At 41.5% G+C, this 15,186-nt stretch overlaps 2 protein-coding genes and 1 pseudogene across 3 annotated transcripts in view; 2 read left to right on the top strand and 1 right to left on the bottom strand.

The window, feature by feature from the left end:
- Window positions 1–15,186, bottom strand: part of LOC308097838 (uncharacterized protein) — a 199,274-nt gene that overhangs the window by 104,308 nt on the left and 79,780 nt on the right. The window lies entirely within an intron of this gene.
- hagh (hydroxyacylglutathione hydrolase) overlaps window positions 1–15,186 on the top strand; it is a 140,168-nt gene that overhangs the window by 77,871 nt on the left and 47,111 nt on the right. The gene's annotated exons all lie outside the window — the stretch shown is intronic.
- LOC308098942 (methionine-R-sulfoxide reductase B1-A-like) lies at window positions 214–3,325 on the top strand (annotated as a pseudogene). The gene is made up of 4 exons (XR_013935141.1): window positions 214–334; window positions 1,621–1,763; window positions 2,217–2,331; window positions 3,112–3,325. The product of XR_013935141.1 is annotated as a methionine-R-sulfoxide reductase B1-A-like (transcript).

Here is a 15,186-nt window from a genome sequence, read left to right on the forward strand (position 1 = left end):
CGAAATAACCGAATTAATGTAACAAAAACACCCCCAAAAAAGTAACAGACCCGGTGGAAAACCGCAAAAAAAATTTCGCGCACGCGCGAAGAACGCACGGGGCACATGCACGCGCGCTGCGCGCGCGTGCATGTTCCCAGGGGGGGGTCCGAAAACTGTCGGGTGCCTAGTACTCATTCTGACCTTAACACGGCCCTGGCTGTGGCCTGTGGTGGCTGCTCTCCGTAATCCCCAGTCTTAATCCTTTCAGACCCAAAGTTATCTGGCATGATGGATGAAATGTCATATTGCACTTTCTCCGGTGGAGAAGAATATAAGAACCATTTCCAACCTGGTGAGTTTGAATGCAGTGAGTCAGTGGGAACGTTGCAGATTTCAAGGGCCGTGAAAAAGCCAAGGCTGATATATATCATTTGTTTTCCCCGCACAGGTTACAAGCCATTTAGACCCCGAGGCAGATTCTAAAAACACTTTATAAAGTGTTTCTGAAAAACGTTCAGAAAAACGCATCTGTGTCATTTTAGATTTGTTGCCTTTTAGATTACTGTTGCCTCCCACAATTTTCAAATGTTTCCCGTCATACAGTCTGGGACTCGGAAGCTCTGATCATGATTCAAATATAAACCGGATGTGAAGCCTCCTCCCCACTTCCGTTTTGTCTTTACAGTCGTGCAAATGTATCCTAATATGAATCAAATTTATCTAAGTATATTTAGCTTGCTGCTTAGCAGAAATGGAAACAAAATAATAAAATGTAAAGATATTTTGAAATATATTTTCGTGAACGGAAGTGCCAGTTTCCTCTCTCGGGTTTCGGGAGGTGTAGTTCCAGACTCTATATAGCAGTGCTTCTCAAACTTTTTCATGCCAGGGACCCCCAAATTGATATATATTTGGCCGCGGACCCCCATCTGAAAATATGTTGTGCCAGGGACTCCCAGAAGCAAAAGATTTGTGTTAAAATGTTCGCTTTAAAAGAAATGTATTCAAAGATTTGCGCGAATCTTCAAGATTTTTTCAAAAATAGCAGATCTACAAGCTCATAGCGCGGCACTCGGTGCCGCGCTATGAGCTTGTATATCTGCTATTTTTGAATAGCCAAAGTATAAAAGGTTACAATTATTGTGATGCTATATTCACATATTTTGCTGGGGACCCCCTGGAACCCCCTGAAGGACCCCCGGGGGTCCCCGGACCCCACTTTGAGAACCAATGCTATATAGCATTCGGAGATTGCGGAATAGTTGTCTGGCTGCGCGAGACTGCATAATAACCTACAACCGGAACTGACGCCCACTCTCCGCTGGAAACGTGTGCATGAAGGTCAGCCTTATGCAGCTTGTTGTATAACCCTGAAACAGAAAACAAACCAGAGGAACCCCCTGGAAGACGAGATGATGCATCTCAAGGGGTTTATCCTCCAATAAAATGTTCAAATAAAAAAGAAAATCCGCCTACTACAGGGTTTCATGCCCTTAAAACCCCTCGGCCTGTGAGACATGAAAGAATAACACATTCACTGTCCTCTCTGCACATTTTGAAACAACCTTCTGAAATGTTTGCCATGGTGAATAGGAGTGTACACCACAGCAATACTCTTGTCTTTTCCCCTCCTCCCAGGTATATACGTGTGCTCCGAGTGTGGACATGAGTTGTTCAGCAGCACTTCAAAGTTTGAGCATTCCTCTCCTTGGCCGGCCTTTTCAGAGACCATACACCATGACAGTGTGTCCAAACGACCTGAGGCGTGGGGACCCTTAAAGGTGGGTTACTTACCGCTCTGTCTTAATAGCCGCAAGCAGTGTTGATTTTCACAGCTCATTTCGATTTAGTTTTAGTCATAGTCTTTTGAATAAAATTCCATTTAGTTTTAGTCATATTTTAGTCATCTGAAATGTTTTATTTTTAGTCTAGTTTTAGTCGACTAAATATCATAAGATTTTAGTCGACTAAATCTACAGTTGATTTAGTCGACTAAAATGTATGTTGGCGGTGCCTTGATGGCGTCATAATGGCTGATCTTACACTTGGTTGCATGCTGAAAATAGCCGATCTACAAGCCCACAACGCGTCGCAGCGCGACACGTTGTGAGCTTGTACATCTATCCATATTGGGGCAAGAGTGATGTCATGATGCTTGATGATGCAAGATTTGAGTCAGCTCTCGCTCTCCCAGTCTGGACTTCATGTTGTTGGTGTTTTTGCTGTGATTCCAGGTTTCCTGTGGGAGGTGTGGCAACGGATTAGGTCACGAGTTCTTATACGACGGACCCAGAGAGGGACTGTCCCGTTTCTGAGTGTTCAGCAGCTCACTGACCTTCATCCCTAAAGGTAGAGAGGCCTTCAGTGGACACTTCAACTCTGACTTTGTCTCTCTGTCTCTCCATCGCTCCCTCCCTCTGTCTCACGCACGCACACGCACGCACACATTATTATTATTATTATTATTTTAAGACCTTTTTAATACCAAAGTGGCCAAATTGTCAAATATTACGTAAGAAGGCAGACATTGTGAAAATCGCCGATCGGCTATTTTCACAATATTTATCTGTGGAACCAACCGAGTCAAACTAAATGTAATGGCTACAATTCCAAGTGCTTGTCAAGGTGGGGGTTCCCCAGTTCAGATATGAACCCTTGATGTATACAGTGGTGTGCCTTGGGCACTGAAAGGTGACTAAAACTAAGACTAAATATAATATTGACCATTTCGTCAACAAATAAAAAAAACTAGACTAAAATGTTAGTGAGGGACTGGAGGAGAAGAGATCCAGTAGAACTAAAAGACAAGTCATTTTATTTCTGGTTATGCGCTCGGGTGTTGCGCTCTGAAAATTGCAGATCTACAAGCTCGCAACGCGTCGCAGATCGGCTATTTTCAGCATGCAACCGAGTGTAAAATCAGCCATTATGACGCCATCAAGGCACCGCCAACATACATTTTAGTCGACTAAATCAACTGTAGATTTAGTCGACTATAACCTTATGATATTTAGTCGACTAAAACTAGACAAAAACTAAAGCATTTCAGATGACTAAAATATGACTAAAACTAAAAAAATAATTGCTGTCAAAATCAACAGTGCTCTAAGCACAGTGTTCTGTCTACAGATAAGGTGGATCGTGGACAGTAAAGGTGTGAGCTGTTAGGAGGCTGATGGTGTGGACAGTGGATGAAGGGTCCTGGGACAAAAGCCCTGTGACCGACCGGGACCTCCAGGACTCTGATGGTACAATGTCCTCACTGGGCCACCATAGGACGGGTGTCACCCAACCCAACTCAACACCTTTTGTTCTGCAGTGGGCTCAGTGGTACGCAGTTATACGCTCACACAGTACAGCATCCAAAATGTCCCACCCTGGACAGGGTTGCCAGATAATCTGCTTATTATAATTTCCCCGCAAGATTTTATTTGAAAATAGCCGAACTACAAGCTCACAACGATCTTCAAATAGCTGATGTATATGTTAAAGTGCTCATGTGGCCCATAGTCGCTTCTTTTGGGCTGGTTTTCCTAGACCTGGTTGCTTGTTTCTCTCACAGAATCTGGCAACACTGACCCTGGAACGTATACAATCTATTGTCGCACATTTTTTTTCGCTTGGCTTCCTTTGGCTCGCCTTTAACCACTTTAACCCCTATATAAGTAGTTGACCCGGAGTCTCCCATGAGGGCTCTATACTACAGTTTTTCGCCCCTCCTGTTTTCGTTCTTTTTACACCAAATATCTTCGCTGAAAATGTCATCTCTGCATGGAACTAATGTTCAGCAACTGAACAGCACACGTCTCGACTTCTTTGAAGTGAAATGACAAGTTTTCATCACAAGATGGCGCTGCCTTCTCTACCAAAACTGTCCCTGCTGTCTGAGCATGGTTGGTTCCTTTGATGTGCAAAGCATTTTACTGTATTACTCAGTGGTGGAAAGTAACTAAGTACATGTACTCAAGTACTGTACTTAAGTACAATTTTGAGGAATTTGTACTTTACTCGAGTATTTCCAATATCCAATAGCCTACTTTTACTTCTACTCGACTACTCCACTACATCTCAGAGGCAAATATTGTACTTTTACTCCACTACAATTATTTGAAAACTTTAGTTACTGGTTAAAAATGATTAGATATAAATGATTACATTATAAAACATACGTTAACCACTTTAGCCCTATTTTCTACCTATAGGCTATTTGAAAATAGCCGATCTACAAGGGTTGTGAGTTTGTAGATCTGCTATTTTCAAACATTTAGTACTTTTACTTTTGGTACTTTAAGTACATTTTGATACCAATACTTTTGTACTTTTACTCAAGTAAATTTTGAATTCCAGACTTTTACTTGTAAGAGAGTACTTCTACATTGCAGTATTGGTACTTTTACTTAAGTAAAACATTTGAGTACTTTTTCCACCACTGGTATTACTGTATACAGAGTTGTATTAATTCATCTGTATCATTAGCCTACCTATACAGTTTGTTATCATTTATAGTATAGAAAATGTAGTATTTATTTATTGGTGTGTGCATGCAGTATGTTCATAACCATGAACTATATGAAGTTCATCCTACAGATTACATGATTTACATGATTACAACAAATAAATGCATTCATCATAAACAAACAACTCATTTGTTTGTCTCTCTTGCTCTCGTCCCCCTCTCCCTCTCTTCGCCCTCCCCCCCCCATTGGTGGAAAAAGTACTCACATATTTTACTTAAGTAAAAGTATCAATACTGCAATGTAGAAATACTCCGTTACAAGTAAAAGTCCGGAATTCAAAATTTACTTGAGTAAAAGTACAAAGTATTGGTATCAAAATGTACTTAAAGTACCAAACGCAAATACTAAAATTTTAGCAGAAAATAGCAGATCTACAAGCTCACAACGCGTCGTGTGAGCTTGTAGATCGGCTATTTTCAAATAGCCTATGTATAAAATAGGGCTGAAGTGGTTAATGTATGTTTTACAATGTAATAATTTATATCTGCAAAGTAACTAGTAACTTAAGTTTTCAAATAATTGTAGTGGAGTAAAAGTACAATATTTGCCTCTGAGATGTAGTGGAGTAGAAGTAAAAGTACTGAAAACTGGAAATACTCCAGTAAAGTAAAAGTAACTCAAAATTGTACTTAAGTACAGTACTTAAATGTACTTAGTTACTTTACCACTCCCCCCCATGTCTCTCTTTCACCCCAGACAGTGTTTAAATTGCTTAATTCAATATTTTGATATGTCATATTCATATGATCAGACATAATAAGCCTATGAGCCCATTCAACTTCAAACTCTTATGTTAGGCCATGTTAGACTCATTGAAAACACCCGTCCCTGGTTCTGCTTTGTCCTTGTACTGCGTATGAGGGGACCATCATTTTTCAATTACTTCCCCCCCCCCCTTTTTTCATTTTTTATTAACCCATTTAGACTGGGAAAGCATCTGACTGTGTAATTTTTAGATTTATGGCTATTCAGAAATAGCAGATATACAAGCTCACCGAGTGCCGTGCTATGAGCTCGTAGATCTGCTTTTTTTGTGCAAATCTTTGAATATATGCGACCAAATTTGACTGGGAGACAGTCATCTAGCATTTTTTCATTTTCATTTTTTCCATGTCATATGAATCATAGCAAAATAATGATATTTTGGTTAATAAGAATTGAGTGAATAGTTTTGAAACTACAGCTTATAGAACTGAAGTCAAGTTAAAACCCTTAAGTAGAGAAAACGCCACTTGAATTAGAGGTTGCTAGCCATAACCTTGTATCTTAGCTACATGTTTATGCATTTTATTTCATATTTACATGTCGATTTAAGCTCTGACATTTATGTCAGACATACTCTAGTATATATATATATTTTTTTCATCTTTGTTTCTGGGGGGTCCCTGGAACAAAATATTTTACAAATGTTTAAAAAATATATATATTCAAAGATTTGCACACATTTTCACGATTTTTCAAAAATAGCAGATCTACAAGCTCATAGCGCGGCTTCGAGTGCCGCGCTATGAGCTTGTAGATCTGCTATTTTTGAATAGCCCAAAGGAATCTTAAAATGACAGAGATGCGTTCCCGGATTCAATGGATTAATAGAACAAATAATTGAAAAATGACAATGAAAGATTTCTCCTATTCACTGACTGAAAGTAGGGTCACCAAGGTTATAATGTGGATGTCGTCTCTGTCGGGTGGAAACCTCATATGTCCAAAACTGTTACTTTTCAGGATTCAAATTCCAAAATATCAAAAGTAGCAGATCTACAAAGAAACGCGCCGCGTTTCGCGCCGCGTTTCGCGCCGCGTTTCGAGCCGCGTTTCGAGCTTTGTAGATCTGCTACTTTTTATGCTTTTGTGTGACGCTGCTGCAGTGGCGTAGCCAGAACGCTAGCCGAGGCTGGGCCTCGGGAGTTGCGGGTGGGCACACATGCACGCGCGGCCGGACTCTTGAAAATTTGCGGTTATTAGCGGTTTTAGACACTTTTTTCGCGGGTTTGTGACGGATTTCGGATACCTATATATGCCCTGTTATCAAAATGGCTGAATATGATATAAAAAGAAATATATATATATATAATATATATAATATTTTTTTCATTTATTTTCTAATTTTTTTCTTGGGTGGGCAGAAAAAACTAATGGGTGGGCCCAGGCCTACCTATGCCCACCCGTGGCTACGCCCCTGCGCTGCTGTAGGATCAAGTAGGGCGTTAATTTACAGGGGGGAAAAAAACACGAAAAGTTAAAATATGGAGATAAGAGGTTTGTCTGCCTGACAGCGACGATTTGCTCGAGTCCTGAAACCCCGTTTCTGTTCTAAACCTGTTGACCCCTGCGTATGACCCCATACCTCTAGTCTGTCATTAATTGAAAAGGATAATATGTTCCTCATGGCAGCCCCCCCCCCCACACACACACACCCCCCCACACACACACCCCCCCCCCCTTGTGCCACCAGTACCAGCAGACACACAGCCAGGGTTGCCATGTCTGCTTATTATAAGCGACTTTGGGCTTGTTTTTCCGTAAAGTCGCTTGGTATTGGTAATTTGCGGGTTGCAGTTTTTTGGGTCTCGTTTCTAAAGTGTAGTTGCTTTAGGAAGTTGCAGTTTCCTAATGTCGTTTAAACCAGTGGTTCTCACACATTTTCATGTCAAGGACCCTCAAATTAATATGTGGCTATTTGTCCACGACCCCCCCCCCCCCGTCTAAAAATACCTACAAGCTTGTTGAGCTTGTAGATCAGCTATTTTCAAATAGCCGATGCGTATAGGTTTCAAGTGCTCATGTGGCCTATCATAGTTGCTTCTTTTGGGCTCGTTTTTTCAAAGTCTGGCAACACTGCACACAGTCTAAACAGTTTCTACCAGGGGGAGGAGGGGGGGAGGAGGAGGGGGGGGGGGGGGGGGTAGACAGACAGATAAAAGGACAGCGGGGAAAACAGACTGGGAGGAAAGACATGAGACGTGGTGGAGGGAGGGAGGGAGGGAGTGAGGGAACTGTAACTGTAATTAACGCACTGAGCGAATAGCCTCTCAAGCTGGCATGGGTGGGAAGGCAGCACAGCTGGATGGCAGGGATCCATTTGTAAACAAAAACAGAGGAGAGAGGAGAGCGGGGGGGGGGGGGCATTTTTTCCCAGTAACCACTTAAGCCATATTTACTTTGTCATGCGACAAATACAGAAAATAGCACATCTACAAGCTGCTCACAACAGCTTGTGGCTCTGCTGTTTTAGCTGTTTTTGAAAAAAAATTACTTACTTTTGAAAACGTGAAAGTCCCTATTACTTTGGGGGTATTTCTTTGTCACTGTACGTTTGCACATGCGTGAAGCCATCCTATAACTATTGGCGCGCAGTCGGTGCTATTAATACCTGCAGCGCCCGGGGAGCAGTTAGGAGAAAATGTTCATCATAACTCCATCCCGAGTCCACCGCTGGCAGCTAAAAACGTGAGCGGACGCTCCTTGCGCTAAATCGCATATTTCTATCGCTCGAAAATCATAATTTATTGTTGATGTCTGACGTTCATATTGACAGAAAACTCGCCACAGTGCTTTTGTCCCAAATGGGCCCCCGTAGTGTGTACAAGCGTTTGACTTGGATGGAATCACGGGGTGAAATCTCGTCTTGCGAGACTTCCGGAGGGAGGGGCGTGTCTAGCACAAACACTGTGGAGAGTTTTCTGTCAATATGAACGTCAGATATCTACTTGATTTTTGAGCGATCAAAATATGCGATTTAGCGCAAGGACCATCTTTCACGTTGTTAGCTGCGGGATGGAGATACGAAAATGTTCTACTGTGCCACTCGTTCTAGGGTATAATAACATCAGATGAAGGTAAGAAAAAGGCTAGTCCGGAATTCTCCTTTAAGTGTCTTGCTCAAGGGCACTTCAACACATAGTAGACTGGGCAGATCGGAGTTGAACCGGCGACCTAACGGCCTCTATATCCACTCAGCTATGCTTGTTAAACATACGTACGTAAATATCCAAAATAGACTTACTCTCTCGCTCGTTCTGCATCAGGCAAGATGATTGTATAAGGGTGTATATATATCTGTATACTTGTATACTATGACGTTACTCTTCTGTACTTGTATGCCCCTGTATCTGTAACTTGTACTGCTGTGCTGTCTCTGGCGCCTGAGTTTCCCCCGCGGGATCAATGAAAATATCTACAGTATCTATCTATCTAGTCAATCTAATCAACCTAATCTAATGCATGTATTTAATTCAGTCTGACTAATAGCAGGGATAAAGCCCACCTGCCATAAAAAAAAAAATGACCTGAGGGGTGGTATATCAAAAGCAGAGGCACCCCCCCCCCCTCAGCTAATGAAAACCCTGCAAACAGGAAGGAGGAAGTGAAGTGGTAGGGATGGTGGGACAGGATGGTGAGATGTTCCTCCGGGCTCATTCTGCTCTAGAGAAGAGGAAGGTAGCTGTAATTAGATTAAAGCTCTCCTCCTCCTCCTCCTCCTCCTCCTCCTCCTCCTCTTCCTCCCCAATGGCGAGCGTGACCGACCGTCCGACACTGAGCACATGTCTGCTGTCTGTGCCCTTGACCAGCGTTGCCAGATTTTTGCAAGAGGAATAAGCGGCCAGGCCTGTGAAAACAAGCCCAAAAGAAGCGACTATAGGCAAGCTTACAACGCCTTGCGAGACGTTGTGAGCTTGTAGATCTGCTATTTTCAAAAAAATATTGAGAAAAAAATACAATTCTTTTGAATATTTCCCTCCTTGGCACAAAATATTTTCAGATGAGGTTCTGCGGACAAATACATATTAATCTGGGGGTCCTTGACATGAAAAAAAAAACAACATTTAGGAAACACGAGCCCAAATGTGCAACTACACTTTAGAAACAAGCCCCCACCAAAAAAAACACAACCCGCAACCTCCAATATTTACAAGCAACTTTGCAGAAAAAAAAGTCCGGGAAAAAAAACGCTTATAATAAGCAGACATGGCATCACTGCCTTTGACTCATTCATTCATGGGACATTGAACATCTTGGTGTAATTGTAACTGATACAAGCCACTTGGCTTTCTGAACGTTCCAGACCCAGAGCCTCCCTCCATCCGCACCTGCTTCTGTTTTTGAGCCACACAGGAAAGCCGGGGTCGAGGAGGGCCTTCCGCTCCGTTTGCCCAGAAGGAATGATGACATTATATCCGGGTTCATCAAGGTATTTTTTTTTATCCCCCAGAAGACATCCTCAAGCACTCGCGGTGTCTTTGCGTCACACACGCCACATGTGTACGAGACCAGCGTTGCCAGATTTTGCGAGAGAAATGAGCAACCATGGACTTCTATGGAAACAAGCCCAAAAGAAGCGACTACTACAAGCCACATGAGCACTTTAAACCTAGTATATACTGTTACTGTATACATCGGCTATTTGAAAATAGCCGAGCTTGTAGATCTGCTATTTTCAAAATAACTTGAAATAAAATGTGGGATATTTTGGAGATCTTTGAAAACATTCTAACGCAAATAAATCCCCGGCACAAAACATTTTCAGATGGGGGTTATTAGGGACAAATACATCATTTGGGGGGTCCATGACATGAAAATATTTGAGAACCACTGGTTTAAATAATAATAATAATAAAAATGCCACAAGCGACTTTACAGAAAAAGAAGCCCAAAGTCACTTATAATAAGCAGACATGGCAAGTGCAACACCGGTCACACACCACATGTGTACGATACTCACACACACGGCATGGTTGTCTTTGTGTAAGTGTAACCAACTGTCTGTCTGTCGCTAACAGAAATCGTGTGTGTGTGTGTGTGTGTGTGTGTGTGTGTGTGTGTGTGTGTGTGTGTGTGTGTGTGTGTGTGTGTGTGTGTGTGTGTGTGTGTGTGTGTGTGTGTGTGTGTGTGTGTGTGTGTGTGTGTGTGTGTGTGTGTGTGTGTGTGTGTGCGTGCGTGCAGGAAGGTTGCCGGCACAATCCCCGCATTGCTCCCCTTGGGGTTTTGTGTCCTTGAGTCAAGATCTTTTGATTGTTACATCATGTGTACGGCAGTGTTGATTTTGACAGCAAAGTTTGATTTAGTCGTAGTCTTTTGATCTAAATTCCATCTAGTTTTAGTCATCTGAAATGTTTTAGTTTTTGTCTAATTTTAGTCGACTAAATATCATAAGATTATAGTCGATTAAATCTACAGTTGATTTAGTCGACTAAAATGTATGTTGGCGGTGCCTTGATGGCGTCGTAATGGCTGATTTTACACTTGGTTGCATGCTGAAAATAGCCGATCTACAAGCTCACAACGCGTCGCAGCGGCTATTTTCGGCTATTTTCAGAGCGCAACACCCGAGCGCAACCAAACATAAAATGACTTGTCTTTTAGTTCTACTGGATCTCTTCTCCACTAGATCCCTCACTAACATCTTAGTCTAGTTTTTATTTGTTGAAGAGATTGTCAGTGTATTTACTCATAGTTTTAGTCATCGTACCTTATATTTATTTAGTTTTTATTTCGTTTTTCGTCAGTGAAAAAAAGGTAGTCGACCAACATTTTTCGTCATGGTTTTAGTCGACGAAATCAACACTGCAACTGGCCTATAGAAACGCAGAGCTTTTTTGTTTTTTTACTGTACTGTGTGTACACATGGTACTGTAGGCGCGCTGCATACATGGTAGGACTGCTCTGCACATGTTTCATGGGGGCACACACATATGTGCTTTCCCCCCGTCATGGCCAAACATCTGCCTCTCTCTCTCTCTCTCTCTCCCCCTCTCTCTCTCTCTCTCCCTCTCTCTCTCTGTGTGTGATGAATGAAAGAGGGTAAACAGGGTGGTTTTTATACATGCTATTGGAATGCGATTTCCGCCGCGGATCAAAGTGAGTGTTCCGGAAACTCGCGGCTCTCTCCAGGTCCCGCTCTATTGTTCTAGTCTTGGTCGGGACCACATGTGTTTGGGGGAGAAGACGGGTGCTCGTGAAAAACTTGAAATAGTGTTTTTTTTTTGTATTCTTTGACTTTAGCAGCGAACCAGAACATGAAATGATGCTGTATTCGTGCCGACTGCACAAACACACACACATGCCAGGTGATGTTTCGTAGAACACGTGTTGTTTGGACGGACCGGGCATGTTGTTGTAACAAACATGTAAATATGCAGTAAATATACAGAAAAAAAAGACCTCACAGACGTTCATCTGATCTGCCGCTCGGAACATTCCACGCGTTCATTCAGCATTTCATTTATTTATTTATTCATTCATTCACAACAACAAACATGCAAAAGTCGTGCAAAAGTATTGGCGACATGGCCGATCAACAAACTCACAACGTGAGGCAACGGGTTGTGAGCTTTTAGATCTGCCATTGTTGCTATTTTTAAAATAGTATTTTTAATAAAAAAAAACTGAGGTTGAAAGTCGTTAAGTGTGTCTATGTGTTTTATAAATATTCAACCAATAAAAAGTATCAATAAGGGCAAGGGATGTCCGATATTATCGGCCTCCCGATATTATCGTCCGAAATTTGCATAGAAATCGGAAAATATCGGTATCTGGTTTTTGAATATATATATATTTTTTAAATAAGTTACAGTAGTTTTTACTGTATGGTGTGTGTGATATGTAATGTGAGCTTACCATAATCACAGTAATCCTTCAATCATATTATATTATGATAATATTCCATATTTGGAGAGAAATGACAGACTTCAGTCACTTTCATGTGTGTGTGTGTGTGTGTGTGTGTGTGTGTGTGTGTGTGTGTGTGTGTGTGTGTGTGTGTGTGTGTGTGTGTGTGTGTGGTGTGTGTGTGTGTGTGTGTGTGTGTGTGTGTGTGTGTGTCCAGCTGACGCTCGTTAATGTTGTAGGTATCAAGGCAATTATGCTTCTGCACTGTCAAATAGGCCAACATCTAATCTACAAGATTAGTGGGACTCATTCAAATGACCACCAGTGAGTCCCGGGACTCACTTCATTGAAAACCTAACAACATCACTGTTTTATATTGGATTTATTAGATATTATATTTACATTATAGCTCTTTTATTGTATTAGATATCTGATGTTGTTACCTGACAATTAGTTGACTTTTGGTGAAAAAGCCTGCATTTATATCGGTATCGGAAATTAGGAGTTGGACAATATCGGAATATCGGATGTCGGCAAAAAAGTCAATATCGAACGTCCCTAATATGAGCTTATGACTATAATACTAATAATGATACTTAATGATAATACTTCATTGGATCCATTGGAACACATCTTTTTTTTTCAACTTTTTTCAACTGCCTGAAAAGTAACAGTTTTGCTCAACAGAAAACGTTTAATAATTGGGTTGATTCACAGCAGGGCCCTAAAACAGTGTGGATTTTGACAGCAAATTTTGATTTAATTTTAGTCATGGTCTTTTGAATAAAATTCCATTTAGTTTTAGTCATCTAAAATATTTTTGTTTTTGTCTAGTTATAGTCGACTAAATATCATAAGGTTATAGTCGACTAAAACTACAGTTGATTTAGTCGACTAAAATGTATGTTGGCGGTGCCTTGATGGCGTCGTAATGGCTGATTTTACACTTGGTTGCATGCTGAAAATAGCCGATCTACAAGTTCACAACGCGACGCGTTGTGAGCTTGTAGATCTGCTATTTTCAGAGCGCAACACCCGAGGGCAACCAAACATAAAATGACTTGTCTTTTAGTTCTACTGGATCTGTTTTCCACTAGTCCCTCACTAACATTTTAGTCTAGTTTTTATTCTTAGTTTTAGTCATCGTAGCTTAGTTTTTATTTCGTTTTTAATTCGTTTTCGTCAGTGAAAAAATTTAGTCGAACATTTTTCGTCATAGTTTTAGACGACGAAATCAACACTGCCCTAAAAGCACTAGTATCCGAAAAAACCCCGAGCATGAGGGCTCAGGCTGTGCTGCTGAGAAAACAAACAATTTTGACAGCATTTCAACAACATCATCTGCGTGCTTTCCTTCCTCCTCTTGTTGTTGGCCTTATCTCACCATCGCGTTCCCCTTTCTCTGGCGCTCTGAGGCTGCCTTGGCTTTGAATAAACGGAGCCAGGAGAAACATCAACCTGGATGTCGTTTTTTTTCTTCTTCTAAACACCGCTCTGTATCTGCGATCTCGTCGTTCACAAAAGGGAGATGGAGCCCTGAGACAGCAGGACCGGTTTGTCTGCCAGCTTCAAAGTTATTACAGAGACCACGATGCATAGTATATATGTAATAGCATGGCGTAGGGGCGCTGGTATTGTACTGCCTCCCTGTGTGTGTGTGTGTGTGTGTGTGTGTGTGTGTGTGTGTGTGTGTGTGTGTGTGTGTGTGTGTGTGTGTGTTCAGCAGATTGGCTGGGAGGATAAGAGAGAAGAAGAAGAAAAGAGGTTCAAAACAGAGGGATAAGAACCAGGCTGATTCTTTTTGCCCACATTTGTCGTTGTTCTTTCATCCTCCTCCTGGACGGTACTAGAGGGGCTTTCAAAGGGGGGGGGAGAGAGAGAGAGAGAGAGAGAGAGAGAGAGAGAGAGAGAGAGAGAGAGAGAGAGAGAGAGAGAGAGAGAGAGAGAGAGATATTCGTTCAGCTTGCATGTCATTTTGGTGTGTGTGTACTTGTCTTACTAACATGACCCAACATATCCACAAGGATAGTAAAAAAAACAGACAAACTTGACCTTGGGAGACATTTTTCAGGTCCTCCATAAGGGAAAGGGTCGGGGCTTTTTTTTTTTTAGAGTTAAGAGCAGTGGTGGAAAGGAACTATCAGCATCAGGGCAATGTTTAATAACTTTATACTTTCAAATAAACATTAATAGTGGAAATAATTGCGATTATCTCAAATAATTGCGATTATCTCAAATAATTGCGATGAGGCGATTATGTAACAATTGTGACAGGCCTAGGCTTGTTGTGGCTCGGGTTAGGATTAAAACTGGCAAAAGAAAAAAGGTTAAAAATTACATTTCTTTATGAAAATTGCTTTTGACGTGCCTACAAGGATATAAGTACAAACGTGTGTGTTTGTGGGCGATAGACAGAGAGAGAGAAAGAGAGAGAGAGGGAGTGAGTGATTTGTGTGGATGTATCTTCCAAACTATTTTCTGTTCTGTTTCGCTTCGTATTTTTTGTTGTATTGTGCTCTCTGGCAGTCTCTCAAGCCGGTGTAAATGATCAAATATGGAACCGCAGATAAACGCGCACCAGAGGGACAGGAAGACTTTATCAAACGAACGCACCGGCTTCAGAGGATTTGGGGGGAAATAAATGGCGAGGTTTTGGGTTTCAAATCGCGTGATTTGAAAAGGATGGTTTTTTGAGACTCCTTGTAGCAGTGGTTCTCAAACATTCTCATGTCAAGGTCGGACGTCCCAAATTGATATGCGTTTGGCCCGCGGACCCCTCATCAGAAACATATTTTCTGACCCCCCCCCCCCCCATAACAGAAGATTTGTGTAATAAATGTTCGAAATTACATTACATTACATTGCATTACATTACGGTCATTTTGCAGACGCTTTTATCCAAAGCGACAATGAGACAGTGCATTCAACATAGGTAGGGAACGAAACTACTAATCACCAGAAGTCTAAAGTGCATTCTCTTCTAAAACAAGCAACTAAGAGTATACCTAGCGCTAAAGTAAAAGTGCAATATATCAGCTACCTACTTTCATAAACAGATGAGACAAAATAGGAAAATCAA

Source organism: Gymnoscopelus braueri (assembly GCF_963280865.1).
Source record: "Gymnoscopelus braueri genome assembly, chromosome: 13".
NCBI classification, from domain to species: Eukaryota; Metazoa; Chordata; class Actinopteri; order Myctophiformes; family Myctophidae; genus Gymnoscopelus; species Gymnoscopelus braueri.